Source organism: Phascolarctos cinereus, unplaced genomic scaffold (genome assembly GCF_003287225.1).
Source record: "Phascolarctos cinereus isolate Bilbo 61053 unplaced genomic scaffold, phaCin_HiC Scaffold_4;HRSCAF=312, whole genome shotgun sequence".
NCBI lineage: Eukaryota > Metazoa > Chordata > Mammalia > Diprotodontia > Phascolarctidae > Phascolarctos > Phascolarctos cinereus.
This window is the reverse complement of record NW_027555847.1, coordinates 145,917,129-145,932,309: the sequence shown is the minus strand read 5'-3', so window position 1 is coordinate 145,932,309 and position 15,181 is coordinate 145,917,129. Positions and strand designations below refer to the sequence as shown.

Below are 15,181 nucleotides of genomic sequence, written 5' to 3'. Positions count from 1 at the left end.
AGTCCAGCATGCATCAGCCGGAACATGTACATGTAATGGCTTGTTTACAATATGATGCTATATGGTTACATGATGCAACAGTGCATCATCAAAATTTCAATGCAGGAAAAAAACCCCAAATTTACAATAAATTATTAAATTTAAGACACATCATTTAAAATATACATATTTTATATTTTTTGAAATGATGAAATTTTTTTTAAAAACCATTAAAGGGTTAAAGAAAGTAGATTTCCAGGGGTACACTGAGTACTTTTCTAAAAAGGTGTGGTAGGCCAAATAAGTTTGGGAACCTCTGGTCTACATGGACCACAACTCGATGGAACAGTAGGCTGAAGCTAATAAGATGAAACACAGTAGGATAAATGTAAAAGCCTACACTCAGATTAAAAAAATCAGCTGGACAAATACAGGATGCGGTAAAATGGTTTGAAAGCAGTTCAGACCTAAAGGAGTTAGTAGATTGTGGTCTGTGATGGCCAAAAGAAGAAATGCAAAGTAAGTCTGAATTCATTTTTTTTTAAAAATTCAACTGGCATTTATATAACACTTTAAAGTTTCAAAAGCATTGTATAGACATTTATCCCATTTGAATCAAACAATAATTATATTGTGAGGCAGATATTTAGTGAGTGTCAGTCTGAACCCAGCTCTCTCCTGACTAAACTCCTGTTGGAAACAGAGAGGCAATTCTCTTTCCATATCATGCTCTGCTCAGACCACATGTGGAGTGCTGGGTCTAGTTCTTACACTGTAAGAAGGATATTAATGAACTAGAGCACATTCAGAGGAAAGCAAACCAGGATGAGGAGGATTCTCAAAACCATGCCATAAAAAGAATCAGTTCCAGAGATTAAAGATGTCTCGCTTGGAAAAGAGAGAACTTAGGGGCAATTAGGTAGCAGTCCTCAAGAGATCAAAGGGTTGTCAAAGAGAAGGAGAATTAATCTGATATGCTTAACTGGAGAGCAGAAGTAGGATTCATGGGTGGAAACTACTGGGAACTGGATTTCAATGCAATGTAAAGGGAAAAACAAAACTAAACATAACCAACTTCCTAATAACTAGAGCTGTTTAGAAAGGGAATTGGTCAGTCTCTAGGGTAACTATAATAATGACTCACATTTACTAAGTGTTTTAAGGTTGGCATAGTGATTTACATTATCTCGGTTGATCCTCCCAATAACTCTATAAGTGTTATTATTATCCCAATGTTACAAATAAGGAAACTGAGGCTCAGAAAGGTAAAAATGACTTGGCCAGAGCCATACAGCTCCAAAGTGACAAAGGCTGTATCCTCCTGACTCCAGGTGCAGTAATTTATCCACTATGCCAGTGAATTCTCCTTCACTAAAGGTCTTCTATCAGAGACTGAGTGAATGTTTGTTGACGTTATTGGGAAGTGGTTGGCTTAAATGACCTCTGAGGTCATTTCTAACTCTACAATTTTATGGCTTTATTTGTGAAGTAGCTATGTGGGGAAACAATTTATATTAGCTTTTACAGAAATGGTAAGGATGGGGTAACCTGGACAAAATGCTTGTATTTTGAGGTAAAGCAGCATCAAATAGGTAATGACGTACAGCAGTGGATAGAGTGTCTGACCTGGAGTCAGGAAGACTCATCTTCCTGAGTTCAAATCTGGCCTCAGACATTTACTAGCTGTGTGACACTGGGCAAGTCATTTCACCCTGTTTGCCTCAGTTTCCTTATTGTAAAATGAGCTGGAGAAGGAAATGGCAAACCACTCCAGTATCGTTGCCAAGAAAACCCCAAATGGGGTCACAAAGAGTGGGACATAACTGAACTACAACTACAACAGCATCAAACACGGTTTAGACCTTGATGGGTGGTATAACTGCCTTAATCTGCCTTAATGTGTACCTGATTTGCAGATAATCATGCAGACAATTTGGAATTGATCATATCTGAAGCAGAGGTAAGATCATATGAAAGTATCTAGATATACATATATACACACATTATATACATATACATATACATATACATATACATATACATATACATATACATATACATATACATATACATATACATATACATATACATATACATATACATATACATGTACATATACATATACATATACATATACATATACATATACATATACATATACACATACATATACACATACACGTACACGTACATGTACATGTACATATACATATACATATACATATACATATACATATACATATACATATACATATACATATACATATACATATACATGTACATGTACATGTACATGCACATATACATATATATCTTAAGTCACATCCCTCTGTGAGCAAGGATAGAAGGCAGGTTACCTATGACAGAGTCTCTTCTGTACATGTTTCAGGTTCTGATGTTGCTACAGCAAGCACTTGGTATTTCCTCAATAGATTGCAAAGGTCTTTTCAAATAAGATGAATCCTGGCGTACTCAAAATAAAGATGAAAATTCAAGAGTGATTAAGAATAGAAATGTAACTTAGGGTAGTATGGTATCCTAGCATCTATGAATTTTGCCTCATATTTCATTAAGAAAATTGAGGCATTCACCAAAAACTCTCTCTTCTCCTGTCGTCTTTACCTCACATCACTCATATGCTTTCTTCCACTATCTCCACCTTCACCCAAGCTCACATGAAGAGGTAGTCTTTCTCCTTGCAGTACAAACCCCTTTATTCACAAACAATCCCATTACATCTGGTCTTCTCCAGCAGGTGTCCTTTCTATCATGTCCACCCAATCACCTTATCTTCAATTTCTCTTTTTCTACTGGCTGCTTCCAGACTGCCTGCGAATATACCCCTATTCTTTCCACATGCATCTTCCAAAAATCTTTACTATCCATCCATCATTAATATCTATTGTTTGATATCTCTTTTCCCTTTTGCAGCTAAACTAGAAGACCATCAATAATGAATGGCTTCCACTTTCTTTCTTTTCTCACTCCTTAATTCTCTATAGTCTAGCTTCCAACCTCAGCATTCAACCAAAACTGCTCTTGCCAAATTGAGGAAGGGAAGGGGGAAGGGAATAAGCACTTATATAGTTGCCTCAAAATCACCAGTGATCTCTTACTTTCCTAATCTCATGACCTTTGTTCAGTCTTCATCCTTCTTGACATTTCTTAAGCCTTTGATGTTGTCAATCCCTCTCTTCTCTTTGATACCTTCTTCACTCTCTCTAGGTTTCCATGACACTGCATTAGTCTGGTTCTCCTTTTATCTGTCTGGCTGTTTGCTGGATCTTCATCCAGGTAACCCCTACTAAAGGTGGGTATTCCCCAGAGTTTTGTTCTGAGCCCTCTTCTCCTATATTATTTTGCTTGGCGATCTTATCAGCTCCTAAGGATTTAATGATCATTTCTATCCTGATGATTCTCAGATCAACTTGTCCAGTCATAACCTTTCTCCTTGCCTCCAGACTTGAATATCAAACTTTCCATTAAACCACCAACTTTTCCAAAACTGAACTAATTACCCCTACTCCCCACCCCCCACTTCTGGACTTCCCTGTTACTACTGAGGGCACCACCATCCTCCCAGTCACCAAGGTTCCCAAACTAGATGTCATCCTCAGCTCATTACTCTCCCTCATTCTCAATATCCAATTTATTGCCAAGTCCTGTCAGTTTACCTTTGTAACATCTCTTGTTTAAGGCCTCTTCTTTCCTTTGACATTGCCACCAACCAGGTGCCCTCATCACCCCCCACCTGGACTATTGAAATAAGATGGAAAGAAACAAGCATTTATTAATTATCTACTATGTTCTAGTTACTGTTAAGGATTTTACAAATATTGTCATATTTGATCTTCACAACCATCCTGGGAGGCGTTATTATTATCCCCATTTTACAGTTGAACAAATTGAGGCAAATAGGGGTTGACATGACCATGGTCACATAGCTAATAAGTATCTGTGGAAAGATTTGAATTCAGGTCTTCATGACTCCAGACCCAATGCACTATCTACAGTGTCACACAGCTGCCTATTCATCTTGGTTTCCCTTCCTCAAGTCATTCCCCACTCCAGTCCATCCTCAACTCAGCTGTCAAATTAATCTTCCTAAAGCACATATCTGACACCTCTCCCTATTCAGTAAATTCCAGTGGCTTCCTATCATCTCTAGGATCAAATAAAAAGGCCTCTGTTTGGCATTCAGAGTCCTTGACACCTCTGCCTTTTCAATTTTCTTGTACCTTACTCTCCCCATACATTCTGCAATCCAATGATATTGGTCTCCTTACTATTCCTCAAGCTCAAAACTCCATCTTCAGACTCCAGGCATTTTTCACTGACTATCTCCCATGTCTGGAATGCTGTCCTGCCTCATCTCTACCTCCAGCTCTTCTGGCTTCCTTTAAGTCTCAGCTAAACTCTCATCTTCTGGGGGGGGGGAGGTTGATAGAAGGGAGGGCAAATTGGGGGAGGTGGTAGTCAGAAGCAAAACACTTTTGAGGAGGGACAGGATGAAAGGAGAGAGAGAACAGAAAAAATGGAGGGGAATAGAATGGAGGAACATACATTTAGCAATCACAACTGTAGAAAAATTTTGAAGTAAGTTTCTCTGATAAAGGCCTTATTTCTCAAGTACACAGAGAACTAAGGCAATAAAAGATACAAACAGTTTTCAGATGAAGTAATCAAAGCTATCTGTAACCATATTTTTAAAATGCTCTAAATTACTATTGACTGGAGAAATACACATCAAAACAAAAATTCTGAGGTACTACCTTATACCAATTACATCAGCTAATAGCACAGAAAATGAAAATGACAAATGTTGAAGGAGATGTGGGGAAAAATGAGACATTAATGCACTGTTGGTGGAATTGTGAACTGATTCAGCCATTTTGTAGAGCAATTTGGAACTATGCCCAAAGGGCTATGAAACATTCATATCCTTTTGCCAGCAATACCACAACTAGGTCTGTATCCAAAAAGAGATAACAAAAAACAAAAAGGAGAAGGACCTATATGTACAAAAATATTTATAGCAGCTCTTTTCTGGTGGCAAAGGATTGGAAATTGAGGATGCTCATCAATTAGGGAATGGCTGAACAAATTGTGGTATGTGGTTGTGATGGAATACTATTGTTCTATAAGAAATGATGAGCAGGATGCTGTCAGAAAAACCTGGAAAGACTTACATGAGCTGATGCCAAGTGAAATGTACTGTCTACAAAATAACAGGAATATTGTAAGATGATCAACTATGAATGATTTAACAATTCTCAGCAATACAATGGTCCAAGACAACTCAGAAAGGCTTATGATGAAAAATGCTCTCCATTCCCAGATAAAGAACTGATGGTGTCTGAATATAGATTAAACCATACTTTTTTACTTTATTTTTCTTGAGTTTTTTGGGGAGAGTGTCTGTGTTTTCTTCCACAACATGACTAATATGGAAATATATTTTGCATGACTACACATGTATAACCTATATTGAATTACTTGCCTTCTTAATGGGGGGGGGGAGGAGGGAGGAAGGGAGAGAATTTGGAACTAAAAATTTTAAAAACAAATGTTAAAAATTATTTTTACATGTAATTGGGAGAAAATAAAACCTCATCTTCTACAAGAAGCCTTTTCTGATACTCCTTAATGCTAATGCCTTCATCCTGTTGATTATTTCAAAATTATCTTGTATAGAGCTTATTTGTACATAATTGGTTTGTTTTCATGTTGTCTTCTCCATTAGAGTTTGAGTTTCTTGAGAGCAAGAACTATCTTATACCTTTCTTTGATTCCTCAGTGCTCAGGACAGTGCCTGGAGCATAATAGGCACCTAATAATGCTTGTTGATTGGCTGATTAATTGATGAACACTGAATATATCTCCTATTGCCTAGGTATTTTTTTATTTCCACAAAAAATTACTTTGTAACTGTATTTATATGTCTTGTGTGTGTTGATAGATTAATTCCCAGATATTTAATGACTTTTCTCTTAAATGGACTTTCCTATCCTTCTTCTTCCTAAGTTTTGTTAACAGGATATAGAGAAACTAGTGGTTTTGTGAGTTTGTTTTAGAACCATAAATCAAAGGATCACATGTGGAACTAGGAGATACCTCAGAAGCCATCTAGCCAAACCCTCTTATTTTTACAGACGAGGAATCTGAGGTCCAGATGAGACTTGTCAAAAGTTACACATGGAGTATGTATCAGAGATGACATTTGAGCTCAGGTTTTCTGATTCCAGAACTAGTGTACTTTTAATTATACCATGCTAGTTTGCTGAAGCTATAGATGATCTTGATTAATTTCTTCACTGATTCTTTGAGATTTCCTCTGTGAATTGTATTACCACCTACAAATACAGATAGTTTTGTTGTCTCCTTCTCTATGTTAATTACTACTATTTCCTTTTCCTACCTTGTTGCTATAGCTAGCATTTCTAGTACCATGTCAAATAAAACTATAACCAGTGAGTACCTTTCCTTTACTCCTGATCTTAATGGGAAAACTTCTAATGTGTTTCCATTATAAATTATGCTAAGTTCTTTTTTTAAAAATCCATTTATTTATTTATTTATTCTTTTGGTTGGGCGATGGGGGTTAAGTGACTTGCCCAGTGTCACACAGCTAGTAAGTGTTATGTGTCTGAGGCCAGATTTGAACTCGTGTCCTCATGAATCAAGGGCCAGTGCTCTATCCATCGCGCCACCTAGCTGCCCCGGTGTACTGGGTTTTAGGTTTAACGTTTTCTGATTGATTCTGAGAGCACTTTTGGATCTTTCATTGCCTCAAGATTATTACTATGAACATCAGTTATCATGTGACAATAAAAAGAGAATCATGTCATCTTAATAGAGATAGGGCTTGGACTTGTGATTTCATCAGCATAGGGAAGGAACGTCCTCTACCAATGCAGGTTGGTACCTTCTCTGCAACTAATTTAATGAGTATCCTAAAGAACTCAGCTTAAACAATTTGCCCAGTGTTGCATACAGCCTGTATGTATTAAAGGTGGAGCTTAACCCAGGTCTTCCTGGCTCCAAGGCCAGCTCTCTATCTACTAAACCACACTGTTTCTTATCATCTTAATACATTCACTAAAGTTATGTGTGGTTGGTTACCCCATTTTAACATAGCATTATTGTGGCTTCTCAAAGGCTGTACTGGTAGAACATGAGAAGTTTATTTGTTATACTAACAAATGATGAATATTTGGGGCTATAACCACTAATGAACTACATACTAAGGCATGGGGGGATTAAAGTCTGCAGCACAATTACAGATATTTCAAAGTAACAAATTAGCAACAGTTTTAATGATCAAATATGTCAATACTTCAGGGATCTGTGACTTTGTTAATGTGCATATGTATTCTCTCTGCTTGTGCAGATCACAATACCTCCATGATTTGATAAATGGTCTGCAAAAGTTTCTGTGACTGGAAAATTCATCACCCTGTGGCCGGTCTGGTTATGAGTCTATCTGGTTTTAGTTAAGATGATTTCAGACAGAAGATGTAAGGACAGATGACAGGACTATACCTGCAACCTTTCCAGGTTGATAAGAGCCACAAGAGTTTGTGCTTTTTGGATCCCACGGTCACCTCTTTGCCATGGAACATCATTAGAGTAGCAATAGTGATGATTGATACCTTAAAAATTGATATAGAATACAGAATTTTTTAAATCATTCTAAAAATGTTTAACAAAATTTACATTGAAATGGTACATTACTAGAAGGTTGAGAACGTGTCTAAAAAATTACCTATGATAAGCACAAGATGGGAAGTATAACTTCAGGAACAAATGACAAAAATAGCAATATTGACTGGTAAAATCAATATTTGTATTGCTGGGGGAAAATGTTATAAATAATTTGCCAAAAAGGAGCTGGTAAGAAAATAAAACATTAACATTACTTCAAATGAAAGAAAAGTTCGTGGAATATTATATAGAATAGTATCCATTAGCCATTAAGGACACAGGAAAATAATAGAAAAAAAAATCAGAAAGACCATGAACCAGACAGAAAATTCTCTTAAATGACTACTATTATGTCTTTTAGAGAGAGATTCAAATGCCAGATGTATAAAATGCAAATAAAGTTTTTGAACTTGAACATGCCATGGTGGTAGATTGCTAAACTTAGAGCCAGGAAGACCTAAGTTTAGTGCTTAGAATGCATGACAGTACACAGGTTTTTTAACCTCTCTGAGCCTCGATCTGCTCATCTATCAAATGAAATGGTTAGATTCAGTGGCCCTTACAATCCCTTTCTATTTCTAAATCTCTGATCCTACCTTCAGGTACGTTTAACATTCTAATCAGAAGCTGAATGCCATCTTAAAATCATTGCATAGGGGAATGCTATATAACGCATGAAACAGTAGCAGCAGTAAATAACAGTATATAGTTAAGGGCTAAATTATATGGAATAGATTATAAGGATGATAGTTCAGAGACTGGGATCAGAGTAGCCAGGGAAGGGGGAAGGATTAAGCATTTCTATATACTATGTGCCAGGCACTGTGCTAAGTGCTTTAAAAAAAATTATTTCATTTGATCCTCACAACAACCCTGAGAGATATGTGCTTATTTTCCCCCTTTTTGTGTTATTGTTGTTGTTTGTCCTTTGTCCTTGAAGAGGGATGAGACATCATGAAGGTGATGCCATGACGTGCAAGTGAATTGGATTTAAGTAGGTAGGGCTATACAAAGTCTCCTCTGAAGCCATCTAGGTCCAGCAGCAAGATATAGATCAGGACAATTGGAGATGGCCCTGGATGCAGTAGAAGACCTTGGCCTTTTTTCATTTTTTTTCTCCCATTTTACAGTTGAGGATATTGAACCAAACTAAGATTAAGTGACTTTCCCAGAGTCACATGGCTGGGCCATATATGAACTCATTTTTCCTGATTCCAAGCCAGGCACTCTATCCATTGCACCACCAACTGCCTCTACTGTGTGAGTATATAAGACTTGAGATGGGTCTTGAAAAATGGGTAGGATTTTCATGAAAAGGAATGGGAGGTGAACTTTCAAAGCTGGGGCAGTAGAACGAATGATCAAAAGTAAGAAGTATAAATTAGCAAGGAATTGTAGGGGGACAGTGAGGAGTGCATCTAAATAGAAAGGAGAATTCATGTTGGAAAATTTGAAATAAGATTGAAAATATGGAGTAAGGTTAAATTATGGAGTACCTTGAAAGCTAAGACGTGATGAGTGTAGGGACCCAATTTTCAAAACAAAGAAGGTCTATTGTTCAAACTATAGGCTAGTGAACTTTACTTGGATTTCCCAGTAAAATTCTAAAAAACATTATAACAGAAATGGTTAGTGAGTATTTAAAAAGAGAAATGGTAATCACTATGAGCCAATATGACTTCATGAATAGTAAGTCATGTCAGGCTACCTTTACTTCCATTTTTCTGCTCCATCCCAACACTTGTTCTTGTACCACATGTTGATATTTCCTCAATCACCATTGCCTTCCAGTTACTCACTCTCCTTAGCTTCCATGACCTTCACACCACCTCAGCCCCAGGTAGGGTCGCACCTTGAATCTCATCATCATCTACTAGGGCTCAGAATCAAGACTTCTGAAATTTCTTTATTTGATTGTGATTTGCTATTATTCCACCTCTCCTTAATTTTTACTCCTTCAAAACTCATTCTGCCATCCATTCTGACAAAAATTTAGGGGTTTGAGTGAACTGCAAGCTCAATATGAGTCAGCAGTATGATTTGGCAGCCAAAAAAAGTGAATGCAATCTTTGCTTGCACACTAGGAATACAGAAGTAATAGTCTGAGTGGGAGAACTGAGCTCATGGATGTACTGAGCTCCATTCTGGGCACCGCAGTTTATATAGGACATTGATAAACTGTAGACTATCCAGAATGGTAAAGGGGCTTGAATCCATGTCATATGAGGCCAGGGTGAAGTAATTGAGCAGGTTTAGCTTGAAGAAGAGCTGTCTACAGGCGTTGGAAGGACTATTAACTGGAGGAGGGATTAGATTTGATCAATTTTGTCCTAGATGATAGAATCAGCAATAATGGGTAGAAATTGTAAAGTTAAAAAAAAAACAAATTCAGGTTATCCCAAAGTGGAATAGGCCACCTCAAGAGGTGGTGGGTTACTCCTCCTTGGAGGTCTTCAAGCAGAGGCTAGCTGGCCATTTTTAAGTGTGTCATATTGGGGATTCCTTCCAAATACAGTTTGTACTAGGCGGCTGTTGAGGTCACCTCATTCTCAAATTCTGTCATTCTTCTTCAGTTTGACCTCTAGCCCCTCTACCCCTCAGTATTCTCCTAGGCCATTACCTCTGCTCTGACTTCACTTACCTACCTTCCCAGTCCTGACATTAAAGTTAATCAGTTCAGTTATACATTACACTATTCTTGACTCTTCAATCCCTTGCACTCTTGTCCTGCTCATACTTTTCCAAAACCCAGCTCTGTCTTTACTCCTACCACAGCTAGTAGCTAGCCTTAAAAAAAAAAGTTTCTACTATGTGCCAAGCCCTGTACTAAGTACTCCACAAATATTATCTCGTTTGATCCTCACAATAACCTTGGGAGGTAAGTGATATTATTATCCCTATTTTATGGATAGGGAAACTGAGGCAGACAGAGTTTAAGTGACTTGCCCAGGGTCACACAACTAGTATGTATCAGAGGCTGGATTTGAACTCAGATCTTCCTAACTTCACACCCTGCACTCTATCCATTGTACCTTCTAGTTGCCAATTACATCTTTGTTTCTCCTCATATGTTTATGAATACTGTTGAATGGTGCTGGAGGAAGTTGTGCAGTCTTTACTAACTGAATCTACTTCCAATTTATGTTACCTAATATCCCTGTAGCAAGGAAATTCATCAAATCCTCCCTCATTGATTTTCTGTTTCACTCTGCACAGAGGCTGTTTCAAACCTTCTACTTGACTCCTTGGTCCTCAGAAATTACTTCTCCAAACCTCTCAGAAGACCTTACCTCATACTTTACTGAGAAAACAGAAGCTATTCAGCCTGAGTTCTCTCTTGTCCCCAACTCTATACCTCCAAATCTCTTGATATGTTTCCCATTCTCTTCTCCACTAGTCTTTGATGAAGAGACCACCCTCTTCTCACCAAACCATCCTCTTTACTCATGCCCTTGATCCTATCCCCCCTGTCTCCTCCAACAGTATGTCCCATAATCACCTCCCCTTCTTTCAATCTCTCCCAATCTACTCTATCATTCCCTTCTACAAATATACCCAGGTCTCCTCCACTCTTAAAAAATATATGCATTCTCACTTGACCCTACCATCTTCTCAAGATATCTTTCTATATCTCTTTTTTCTTTCATAGCCAAACTCAGAAAAATCCTCCCCTTCCTCTCCCATTCACTTTGATTTCTTTGCAACCTAACCACCAACCTTGTCACTAAACTGAAACTGTTTCCTCCAAAGTTATCTCATTGTGACTGCATAGGATGACTTTTTCCCAGCCCTTTTCCTTCTTGACCTCTGTACAGCATCTGACACTGTTGACCACTTTCGCCTCCTGGATATTGTCTCCTCTCTGGGTTTTTGTGACACTCTGATCAGTTCTCCTACCTGTTGGTCACTTTTTAACCTCAGTCCAATTTGTTGGATTATCATCTAAATTATGACCCCTAAAGGGGAGTCAGTGCCAATGAAGGCTCTGTCCTGGGCCCTTTTCTTTTCCTTCCTCTCTCTATACACACACACACACACACACACACACACTCCTTCTCTGTGACCTCATCATTTCCATGGGTTTATTATCTTAATGCAGAAGGCTCCCACATATATGTACATCTAACCCTAGCCTCTCTCTGGAATCCAGTCCCACATTACCAACTGATATTTTGAATTGGATGTCTTGCAGGCATGTCAAACTCAACATGTCTAAAATTGAATGTATTACCATTACCACCACCACTCCCAAACCACTCCTCTTCTGAACTTTCCTATTTATATTGAGGGCAGTGTCATCCTTCTGATCACCCAAATGTGCAAACCTAGAGTTTTCTTATACTCTTTCCTCTCCAATAACCCTCTCTCCTGATCAGTTTCCAAATTCTACAAATTCTAACTCCCCAACTTTTCTTCTACTGTCTTCTCTCAACTGGTCACCACCCTAAGCCTCCCCTACCTCCTTCCCTAACATAGTAGAGGGCAAACCATCCTCCCAGTCCCTCAGGCTCTCAACCCAGAAGTCATTCTGCATTCCTCACTATCTCTCACCCACCCACCCATATCCAATATGTTGCCAAGGCCTGTCAATTTAACCTTTGCAACATCTTTCTCAAATATGTCCCCTTCTTTCCTCTGATACTACCACCACTCTAGTGCAGGTCCTCATCACCTCATGTTTAGATTACTGCCTTAGACTCCAGTCTCTCCCTATTCCAATCCATCCTCCATTCAGCCACTGAAGTACAGGTCCAGTCATGTCACACACACCCTTCCCCTCAACTCAATTAACTCTAGTGGCCCCTGTTGCCTCCAGGATCAAATATGACACCCTCTGTTTGTCATTCAAAGCCCTTCATAACCTAGTCCCCTCCTATCTTTCCAGTCTTTTTATACCTTACTTCCTAACACATACTCTTCTATCCAGTGATACTGACCTGATGACTATTCTACAAACAAGACAATCTATTTCTCAGCTCCAGGAACTGGTTGTCTCCTTGCCTGGAACACTGTCCCTCCTCTGCTCAGACTACTGATTTCCCAGCTGCCTTTAAGTCTGAACTAAAATCCCACCTTCTACAGGAAGCCTCCTCCAACCTTTTAATTCCAGTGCCTTCTCTCTGTCAATTATTGACAATTTCTCCTGTACATAGCTTGTTTTGTATCTATTTGTTTGCTCGTTGTCTCCCCCACTAAACTGTAAGCTCCTTGAGAGCAGGGGCTGTCATTTGCATTTTTTGTATCACCAGTGCTTAGCACAGTGTCTGGCACATAATAGGTGCTTAATAAATGTTTGTTGATTGATTTTGCCATTGATAAAACTAGAACTTCTACTGTAATCTAGAAAGAGTAGTCAAAGGAACATTATAATATATCACTGTGACATTACTGTTTTACAAATATTTGTTACAGCAAAATAATTACACAGAGTAAGTATTTTACTTTATATTATGGTAAAAAAAATTACACTCTAATTGAATTGATCGTTATGTTATCTCATTAGTTTAGATTTAAGATAGATGAATGAAAGTCATCCTGTTTTTATATATATACAGAGATATCTATATCTATATAGATATAGATATAGATATAGATATAGATATAGATATAGATATAGATATAGATATAGATATAGATATAGATATAGATATAGATATAGATATAAATATAGATATAGATATAGATATATCAATGTGTATAAAATATAGATGATGATAAATTCTTTTAAAATGACCTTATATCACATAGGATATTTTTCTTCCCTTATCTTTCTGAACTAAAAGGGAAACAGAAAGTTTCTTGATTACTGTCAGAATAGAGCTCAGAAAAACCTCATTTAGTTACATTAGAGTTAATCAGAATAATAATACTATATGAATCTTGCTTAATAACCAGAAAGACTATCATAAGGACAATCAGCATATTCTTGACATTCAAAACTGAATAACATCATTGAAAGTCAGAGAACGCTTCATTACCATGGTAAGACAAACTGAAAAACCTTAATTTTTGTTGATCATTTCTCTTGTCCTGTGTTTCTTTCATCATTTGGCAACAAAAATGTATTTACTTTTCATCAAGAAAACTATAATTTGCTTACTCTTTTTTCCATTAGGAAGACATAAGGTCTGTTGGAGACTTTTACCTAATTCCTTTCAGACTTTTGTCATTAAAACTCATTCAACAGATTGAGTGTAGACTATATGCTTATTTGCAAAACACTGCAGAGGGGAATCATAGATTATGGGCAGCATCCGCTCATGAAACAGTCAGATAGTTGAGAAGAAAATGAACCTTCAAAGACAGTTTTGCATGAAATATAGCTAAGTAATCTTATTTCCAAAGTAATTGCAAATTAAACTAGAAAGAGAACAATAAACCTACTTGAGATGGAATAGGAGTGCTGGTGTTTTCGTAATGAGCTACTCTTAGTGGAAACCATAGTAGGACCATTGCATTTGCACTCTGCCACCTCCATATATCATATACAAATCAGGACCTGAACCTGACATACGGAAGGCATCACCAGAGGCAGCACATTTTTAAAGGAATTGAGGCATTGATCCTCAAGATATCTCAAAAAGGGAAATACTCTAAATGAGTATAAATAATCACGGGTGGTACTTTTACTAAAAAATTGAAAAGGCAACTGTGAGAAATCATCAATTATGGGCTTATGAGTCTGTTTTCTCATCTGTGTAAAACCTTTCTTAGAATTGTTAATTTAGACACATATAGTGAACTATCATAGTAAGAAAAATATCCACAAAATATTTCTCCCATAACCCAGAGATACATTGTCCCACAAATATACTCACCATCCATAGGAAGAAGAGACATACAGAGAGAGGGAACACATGTGGCCAGGGCACACACATAGACAGCTCACTCCCTTTCCTGACAAAGTGGGCTCTTGACGTCTTCAGTGATGTCATCATGCTCTTCCTGCTGAGTGTTCTCCCTGTCGGTCTTATGTAGCATTGGTCTCTAGCAGGTATTTATTCTCTGCAGTTTCTACCAGGAGTGTAGTCTTTGCCAGGGCACGGAATACCATCTCTGCCATACATCACTCCCTGCTAATCTTGCATGACCACTGCTTGATGGCAGTCTGATGGTCCTGGGGCTAAGCCTGGAAATGAGCCAACAGTGACTCCACTGGCACAAGGTTGTGTCACTTCTCTCTGCTTCTAGTTTTTGACTTTAATCAAATAGCTGGAGTCATTAGCTGAAGCGCATCCTCTTTTCCATAATCAATCAATCACTCCACAAGCATTTATGAAGCATTTACTGCCAGGCATTGTGCTAATTTCTGAGTATACATAGATAGGCAAAAAAGAATCCCTGCTTTCAAGGAGCTCAGGTCTAGTGAGGGAAAAAACATGCAAATAGCTACATACAAACAAGATGTATTACACAGAATAAATTGATTATAATATCAGAGGGATGATACAAAGATTAAATAGGACTGGGAAAGCCTTCTTCAGAAGGTAGGACTTTA

At 37.8% G+C, this 15,181-nt stretch overlaps 1 protein-coding gene across 1 annotated transcript in view; it reads right to left on the bottom strand.

The window, feature by feature from the left end:
* The window catches only part of GCNT1 (glucosaminyl (N-acetyl) transferase 1), a 52,319-nt gene extending 37,730 nt beyond the window's left edge, over positions 1 to 14,589 (bottom strand). Inside the window, exon 1 of the mRNA XM_078152662.1 lies at positions 14,502 to 14,589. The gene's annotated coding sequence lies outside the window, so the exon portion shown is untranslated. The remainder of the gene's footprint in view (positions 1 to 14,501) is intronic.
* Positions 14,590 to 15,181: the final 592 nt, after the last annotated feature.